Source organism: Hordeum vulgare, chromosome 6H (assembly GCF_904849725.1).
Source record: "Hordeum vulgare subsp. vulgare chromosome 6H, MorexV3_pseudomolecules_assembly, whole genome shotgun sequence".
NCBI lineage: Eukaryota > Viridiplantae > Streptophyta > Magnoliopsida > Poales > Poaceae > Hordeum > Hordeum vulgare.
Window position 1 is genome coordinate 152,342,127 of NC_058523.1, and position 9,646 is coordinate 152,351,772.

The following is a 9,646-nucleotide window of genomic DNA, read 5'->3' on the forward strand; positions in this document are numbered from 1 at the left end:
CGCTTATTATTGCTACATGACGCGCTAGTTCCATTGCATATCCCACTACACTGGCAGAGGCATACATTTGCACGCATCATTATAATTTACATTTGTCTTTATGTTGAGTACTTCTCATAAAGTGTGAAGATCTTCTTTTTATTATTGTAAAATATAGAGTGTTGCCCTTAAGTGAGGAAAAGATCCCAAAGAGGACAAATTAAAAGATCCCAAAAGAGGACACAAGAAAAGATCCCAAAGAGGACAAATGAGAGATAAATAGAAAGAGCCAAAGAGACCACAAAAAAATCAAAAAAGAAAGAAAAAAAAGAAATAAAAAGAGAGAAGGGGGCAACACTACTATTCCTTTGAAAGATCCACACTCGTACTCCATTGTTATATTTGTACTCCATAGAGATTATCATTCATGCATAACTATGTGGGGACCCTTACACTATAGAACTTGGCTTGTATATTCCAATGATGAGCCTCCTCAAATGAGCTCTAGGTCTCGTGAGGAAGCAAGTTGGATGCAACCCCACTAGTTCCATTGGAGAGCTTACCTTAGCTGATATGTGCATCCGTTGCATGGATATCCCTACTCCTCACATCATATCTATCATTTGGCTTTCTCTCGCCCATGGTTGTACTCATTGATGTGATCCTTTCACACCTTTTTTGTCTTCCTTCCCCGTCATTATTCTCTTTGCCATCCTAAGTGCCAACATATCTTGCTTGCGCTCATCCATTGCATGAGTGCTCAAAGTCGAAAGGGAGAGGATCATTTTGACTTGTGCCTGACTAGTGGTCTGGGGATGAGTCAAAATAAGATTCCGAAGGAGACCAAGTGTGAAGTTTTAGTAGATTGAGTTCTCAATTAAAACTATTTTTATGCCCTAAACCCATCTCCCACTTCTTGCACACAAACACCATTTGGAGACATTCGAGTCATAGACAGCGAGAACTCTTACACCTTTATGTTCTTACTTTGCCATTTTCAATACTAAATATAGACTCTTGCTTGTTATTGTCTTGACTTGAATTGCATATCTTAATTGCTTTACTTTGAAGTTCTTATATGTGTGTTAGCATGTCACCACAAAAATTATTTGTGTTATCATTTACCTACTCGAGGACGAGCAGGAATTAAGCTTGGGGATGTTGATACGTCTCAATCGTATCTATAATTTCTCTTTGTTCCAAGATCTTTTGGGTGACATTGTTATATGTTTTGCTACACTTTTATATCTTTTTACACATATTTGGACTAACCTGCTAACTCAGTGCACCCAATGCTAGTTTCTGTCTGCTGATGTCTTTTTTGCACAGACTTTTACCCAGATTTACAAAGTCCCAAAAATCCCGAGAAAAATAAATAAAATCAGCGTGACGGAAGCTTCACGAAGCACCAGGACGGGCGAGAGGAGAGCTAAGGCCTGCCCAGGCGGCCTCCCTACGCGGCCTACCCCCTGGCTACGCTCACAGGTCGCTTGGGTGGAGCCCACCTTCTCTGGTGCCCACCTTCGGCCTATATCTACCTCTCCGATAGGAAACCCTTCCATCATATCCAGAATCGCGAATTTCTCCATCGTTCCGCTGCCGCAATGCTTCCGAGATTGGGAGCGTCAGAAGACCTCTTCCCGGCACCCTGCGGGAGGGAGGATTGACCTCCGGGAGCTTCTCCACCGCCATGGATGCTTCCCGGATGTGTCGTGAGTAGTCCTCCTTGGACCATGAGTCCATGACCAGTAGCTATGTGATGTCTTCTCTCCAATCTTGTGCTTCAATGATTAGCCCTTGTGAGTTTCCCTACATGATCAAGGCATCTATGTAATTTTCCTGTTGTTGCTATGCTTGGTTTGCTGGGATCCGATGGATTATAAGATTATGTTCAGATTGTGATGAGTTATATATTTGATTATCCTTTTATATTATGTTCTTTAGTGATTCATGCACGTTCTCCATTGCTTTTTTATTGCTTTGGCCGAGTAGTAGATTGTAACTCAAAGAGGGATCGTTATGCATGATTGTGGGTTCATGCCCCCTGATGTCTAGCTTGAGTGACAGAAACATGAGACTAGGGGATGTGCTGGTACCCCGAGGGAGAAAACAACGATGCTTGTGACCATAGTTGCAAGTATTGTTTACCTAGCGCAAAGTTTGTTAATGCAGTTATCCGTTGCTTTGAGTTTACACTTTGGGTGGGGCTCGCAACTTAATACCAGCGGGATGTTCTCGATAGATATCTCAAGGTGGATGATTAGTAAGTAGATGCTGATGAATAAATGGTCTACTTGTCTTGGTGTACTGCCCATTACTTTGGAGCCTCTAACTTTCTAGTAGCATGATGAGAATTGCGGTGCGTTTATAATTCTGTCAATTGCCCAGCTGTAATTTGTTTACCCATGCATAGTTGTTTATCATCTTTTGGGAGAGAGACATCACTAGTGAACATCATGTGACTCCGGTCCATATTACCACCATTGCTTACACCTCCACCACTTACTGCTTTATTTACTTTTCCGTTGCAAGCACTATCACTATTCCCGCTTGTGTTTTGATACTTTGCAAACTACAAGGCCGGAGAGATTGACAACCTCTCTGTACTCGTCAGGAGCAAAGTTATTTGTTGTGTGTGCAGGCCCACGTCTTCTGCTAGCGCCAGATTAGCGGACACCTACTTGTTGATCCTCGGAGTCCTCCTAGTTAGATAAACCTTACAGTCCCCGTGTAAGCGAAATCTGCTGCTGACTACATCTCCACCTTCCATTTGGAGTAACCAACAAGGGGCGAGAAGTATATCCAACAACTCGTCATCAACGGCTCGTGGTACAACTGGTCCGGTCGGTCGACTGCTGGATCGAAGAGTTGCCAGCCGTTTTCTGGAGCCTCCGCACCACACGCAACCGGTCAACCGGTTTCACACCATTCTTCCTTGCGTATGGGTCTGAGGCGGTCATCCCCACGGACATCAAGTTTGACTCGCATGACGTCACCTTGTACACGGAGACGGAAGTAAGAGAAGCAAGAAAAGATGGAGTCGACCTGCTCGAGGAGGCGCACAAACTGGCCTTGAGCCGGACGGCCATCTACCAACAGAAGCTTCACCACTACCACAACAAGCGTATCAGGCCCCTTTCCTTCTATGAAGGGGACCTAGCACTCAGGTGAATCCAACGAACCACCGGCCAGTACAAGCTATCCTCTCCATGAGAGGGGCCTTTCATCGTCACTAAGGCGCTGCTAAACAACGTGTACTATCTAATAGATGCCCAAAAGTCGCAAAAGCGCAAGAGAGACGCTTCCAGTGAGGAGTCGGAGCGTCCGTGGAACGCGACACTCCTTCGCCCATGCTACTACTGAGAAAGAAAGAACCAGTGTACGTAAGTATCCCCCACCCTTTTAGGCTTGAAGAATGTAGCGGGTGCCCCAAGTCGACATTTGGGGCATATCTTTTCGATTCCCTCAAGACATGTTGTTTCTCGAGCAAGCTCCCCGGTCCGACTCCTCGGACCCGGGGGCTTGCTGGCTGGCCCGAGCCCTCTCTCTATTCGTAACCGGTCAAATAGTGCGCATCGAGCAAAAACCCTTTCCACCCCGCCTAGCTACGGACCGGTCCCGGCTGTCCGGCTAGCGGGATCATGGGATGGAAAGCTTACCGCATGCAAATGCCGACTACGAAGGAGCAACTAGCTCAGGCTAGTCGAACCATCCGCGGTTATTTTTTTAACCTGCCTCTGCTACACTTGTCCTAAGTCTAAATGTTCTCGCGGCTCTATAAATCCTCGGCAACGTCCCAAAGGCAGTTGCCCTGTCCAAGTGATAGACCACCTCCCAGCTGTCGGGATGGCGGGGCGGAAGCCAGAGAGGTAAGGTTTTGGGTAGCTGAAAACCACAGGAACAGAAGACCAAAAACGAGTCGGTAAGCACAATTTGTTTGAACAAATATTCGAAACATGTATATATTACACAGAAGCATAAAAGGCCCACAGACATGAGTTCAGTACACCACACCCCTAGTGGGTGGAACTGTGAACTAACCAAAATGCAGGAAAAGGAAAAACTCTAGGCGGTGGCGGCTCCACGCTTGGCTCCGACATTACCCGCGGTAGTCGAGGTGGATGCCCCGTCTCCAGCTCCAACGCCTCCCACGTCAGCCATCACGGCCGTGTCCTCTTCCATCTTGGGGTCGGCATAAGCATCGTCGCTGGAGTCGATGCCCTCGAGATCCATCTCGTCGGCGCTGCCTTCGGGGTCGTTAAGGGCAGCCGATACCGGGCCTCTGAAACCATGCTACCGTCGGCTCTCCGCTCCGGGACGTACTCGTCCCACGGGGCAAACAACTCAAGATAGCTGGCTTGCGTGAGCAGCTCGCGCTTGACCGCTGCCAGTTCTGCCTCCGTGCTAGCGTGCTGAGACGCGAGCAGGCCCAAGTCAAGGTCCGAGTACCATGACTTGGCAACCCAGAGCGCCATATATGCTCCGGCTCGTGCCGCCGAGGGGCGCCAGGCGTTCACTCGGGCGCTCCCAGCCTCCAGCCACCGTGATAGCCGGCTCATGTAATCCGACTCTACCACACCTAGCCAAAGGGTGCAGACCACAACAAATCCAGCTTCCTAGAGCCGCTCTAGGGCTTGCTCCAGCTCCTGCAGGCGGGCCTAGGCGGCGAGTCCAACATTATCCACAGTCCAGCCGGCAAACACCACCATTTGGACGCCCATGGCCCGCTGCTCCTCACGATGGGCCACTACGGCCTCATCCGCCGCATCCTGCGTCCCTGGGAAGAGGTCTGGTGAGGAAAACGGACGCGCAGTGTAAGAAATGAGAAGAAGGGGGCTTGGCCCAAATCAACAAAAGAAGAACAAATCAAGACAAAGAAGACTTATGGGAGAGGAGCGTGTCCACCTGATGCACCTCCTCCTCCGTCTCGCGCTCCCTGGTAACAAAGACCTTGACCTGGTTGGCGAGCTCGGTCCGTGCAACCCACGTCGCTCGACCTCCTCCGCAAGCCGTTTGTCCTTAGCCTTCAAGGCCGCGCTATGGGCCGTCTCCCGCTGCTTCAGCTCCTCGCGGTGGACCGTGTCGAGCCGCTCTGGCTCTGTGCTCTATGCTAAGCCCCGCTACTCTAGGGCCTTGCGGTGAGCTGCGTCTCGCTTCTCCAGCTCCGCTCGATGTGCCGCCTCTGGTCCTTCTTCTCTGCCCGGAGAAGATCCGTATCCTGGCACACCTGGCTGCACTCCTCGTGCAGGGCGTCCCGCTGCTGGCCGGCTTGTTCCAGCTGGCTTCGAAGATCGGCCAGCTGGCTCTCCGCCTCCTTGTGTCGGCCCAGCAACGTGTTGTGGGCGACCACCCGACAGTCGTGATAATCCTCCAAAGAAAAAGAAAAGAATTCAGCGCGGGTAAGACTCGACCCGGTTGATTCCTAGCCGACCCGACTCTCAGAGGCTACACCCAGTGGGTGCGCTGGCGCGCCCCACTGAAGAAAGAAGAAAAATTCCAAAGAAGAAAAAATGAAGGGGCATAAGGCTTATCCCGACCGATTGCTCAAGATGGAGCAGCTGCTCCCGCATCGCCTCGACCACTTGCACCACATGGTTGCGGCATTCGGCGAACTCCATGATGAGAGTGGGGACCCCGCTCGCTCGCGCGCTGGGTGCTCCTCCTCCAAGGTTCCCGCCAGCGGGGACCCAGCTCTCCATCGGCCCGCTCCCAGCGCTGGAGCCAGCTCCGGTTGCCTCCGGGCCACGCTTCGACACAACCAATGTTCTGGCTGCCAAAGATGCGTCCCTGGACAGCTCCTTCAACGAGTCGAGCCGGCGGTGTTCCTTTGGCATGGTGATCTCAATTCTGGAGGCCTTCCTCCCGCCTTTGCCGCCGGATTGCTGGCCCTGCCGCTCGGAGTTTCCGTCCCTGGCGGTGGAACCTCGGTCTCCGGCGTAGTTTCGGCCACCTCCGGTGCCACATCCGGCGTGTCTTCGGGCGCACCCAGCGCAACTTCCTACATCTCTGGCATAACCTCGTGTCCCCGCGGGGCCAGCTCGGGCCCCTCCGTCGCATTGTCGGGTCCCTTGGCGGCATCTGCCGCGCTCGCATCCGGGCGCTCCACCTCGCCGACCCGCGCATCCGCCTCCCGTTGCTGCGCGGGGTCATGAGACCTCTTGGACCACTTCTCCCTGGCCGGTGGATCCGTTGTGGAGTCGTCCTCCTGCGGGTCCCTATGGGCCCCTCCAACCACCATCTTCCTGTCCACCTCCTCCCATGGGTGGCGCTCCTGCTTGATGAGTGCCCTCTGCGCCGATTCCATCTCGGCCATGCCGACGCGTTCCTTCTCGGAGCCCTCTCAACCCTGTGTCGTTGCCGTCCAGGTCGACTTTGCCAGGGTGCCTCGGGCCCTGCTCTTCATACTTTGAAGATCATAGACTCTCGTGAAGAAAAGCAAAAGAAAGGGAACATGTTGGTCGAAGGGCCTACCCGACGCTGACGGGAATCAACCGCCTGGATGGTCCCGCCGGCATAACCCGCTGCTTCTTCGCGCCGCTTCTTCGCCTCTGCCTCGTCTTCGGCGGAGACGCGGCTGGCTCGGTGCAGCCGTGTCCTTGGCACGCTAGCGGCATCCTCCGGTGACTCCAGCTCCTCAAAGGTGGCTATATCACGTGATTCAGGTGACTCAGCACCATCACCAGACCAACCTAGAAGCACAGACTTGAGAAACTCACTAGCCGACTCAGATCCCTCTGACTCCGCCACGTCGTCTCCCGACGCCTCACCTTCAGTGCGGGCCATCTCCCTCGGCTCCACCTCGTTGGCGTCCTCGATCTCATCGGGGTCCGACTCCGACACGTCATCTGCCGACCTGTTCTAAATTTGCAACCGGGAGAATAGTTGTCGTCTCAACCGGCAACCAGCGTCAGACACACGAGCATAACATGAGCAATAGAAGAAAGAAAAACTGACACATCACTTACCATCGGGACCGGATGCTCCTGGTCGTAGGGTGCCTTGCCCCAGCTCCAGTCGTCTTCGTCCATCGGGGTGGTCGAGATCAGGTTCACCCCCCTTGCCACATCACGCACCCGCAACTCCTTCATCGAGAGTTGGAACAGGTCGTGCCAGCCTCCCATCTCGCACATGAGGTGCGTGCGGCGCTGCAGCGGCTGGACCCAGCGCGACACCATGGTGGCAAGGAGATCCATGCCCATGAGGCCTTCCAACTCGACCATATGCGTTAGCCAGACACAAATATGTTCCACCTCCACAGCCAAATGTGGCAGATCGGACTTCCAGTTCAGCTTTTCAACCGGCGGCGCGTTGAAGAAGGCGGGCAAGTTAATGTGGTCACATAGAAGAACTCCCTCTGCCAGTTCTGTTGCGGAACATCGCATGGGAAACAAAAATTTTCATACGCTCACCAAGATCAATCTAGGAGATGCACATATATGAGAGGAGATATTGTATCTACATACCCTTGTAGATCGCTAGCAGAAGCTTCAAGAAATACGGTTGATGTAGTCGAATGTCTTCGCGATCCTATCACGATCCATCCCACGAACTCCCGATCAAGTGCCGAATGGACGACACCTTTGCATTCAACACACGTACATCTCGATGACATCTCTGCGTCCTCAATCCAGCAAGTGAGGGCGGAGTGGTAGATGAATTCCCCGGTAGCGCGACGACATAACGGTGGTGGTGGTGGTGCTGTCCCGGCAGGGGTTCGCCTAAGCACTACCGGTAAAACTAGAGGGGAAATCGATCTAGGGAGAGAGAGGGGCGCCAAGGGCTTCGTGTGTGCTCTTGGGGAGCCCCCTCCTCTCTATATATAGATGGAGGGGCATGGGGAACAGCTCCTCCAAGCCCTAGGATGCAACCAAGGGGGTAGGAGGTGGAATACTAGTCCCCTTCCTTCCCTTCCATACAAAGGTGGACTTTCCACCTTTCCAACTGCGTGGGCCTTGAGGGACTTGTCTGCTTGGCCCAATAAGGTCACGACATCTTCCCTCAGCCCATGCAAACCTTTGGGGCGTGGTGGAACCCTTGGAGGACTATCGTACTACTCCGGAAGTTTCTAGGACCTTCCACAAGCTTCCCGGTACAATACCGAAAAAACCAAAAACTTTTCCTGTAGCCAAAATATGACTTCCCATATATAAATCTTTATCTCCGGACCATTCCGGAGCTCGTCGTGACATCCGAGATCTCATCCGGGACTCCGAAAAACTTTCGACCAATAACTCATTAATACCACACATAAATCATTAATACCAAATTGTCACCAAACCCTAAATGTGCAGACATGACCGAGACACTCTTCGAGCAATAACCAATAGCGGGACCTGGATGTCGATATTGGCTCCTACATATTCCACGAAGATCTTTATCGGTCGAACCACGATCTCAAGCATTCAATCAATCCTGTATACTATTCCCTTTGTCTATCGGTATGTTACTTGCCCGAGATTCGATCGTCGGTATCTCTATACCTAGTTCGATCTTCTTACCGGCAAGTCTCTTTACTCGTTCCGTAAAACAAGATCTTGTGACTAACTCATTAGTCACGTAGCTTGGAAGCTTCTTGTGATGTTGTATTACCGAGTGGACCCTAGAGATACCTCTCCGTCATACGGAGTGACAAATCTGAGTCCCGATTCACGCCAACCCAATAGACACCCTCGAAGATACCTATAGAGAACCTTTAGAGTCACCAAGTTACGTTGTGATGTTTGATACACACAAGGCATTCCTCCGGTGTCCGGGAGTTTCACGATCTCATGGTCATAGGAACAAATACTTGACATGCAGAACCGAGTAGCAGAAACTGACACGATCATATGCTACGTTCATAGTTTGGGTGTTGAACATCACATCATTCTCCTAATGATGTGATCCTGTTATCAAATGACAACTCATGTCTATGGCGAGGAAACCTTGACCATCTTTGATCAACGAGCTAGTCCTTTAGATGCTCACTAGGGACACTGTGTAGTCTATGTATCCACACATGTATTTGAGTTTCCAATCAATACAATTCTCGCATGGATAATAAACGATTATCATGAACAAGGAAATATAACAATAACCAATTTATTATTGCCTCTAGGGCATATTTCCAACAGTCTCTCACTTGCAGTAGAGTCAATAATCTAGTTCAGATCACCATGTGATTCACATCCAATAAGTTCCGGGGTTTAATCATGTTTTGCTTGTGAGAGAGGTTTTAGTCAACGGGTCTAAAACGTTCACATCCGTGTGTAATTTACAAATCTCTATCTCATACTATAGATGGTGGTACTACGCTCCACTTGGAACAATTCCAACTGACTGCTCCACTCAACGAATCCGGTTTACTACTGAGAGTCATCTCGATTAGTGTCAAAGCTTGCATCATCGTAACCCTTTACAATGAACTCTTTTATCACCTCCATAATCGAGAGAAATTCCTTATTCCACTAGTTACTAAGGATAACTTTGACCGTTGTTCAGTGATTCATTCCTAGATCACTCTTTGTACCCCTTGAAAACTCATGGCAAGGGACACATCAAGTGTGGTACACAGCATGGCATACTATAGAGCCTATGACTACGACATAGGGGATGACCTTCATCATTTCTCTTTCTTCTGCCATGGTCAGGTTTTGAGTCTTACTCAAATTCACACCTTACAATACAG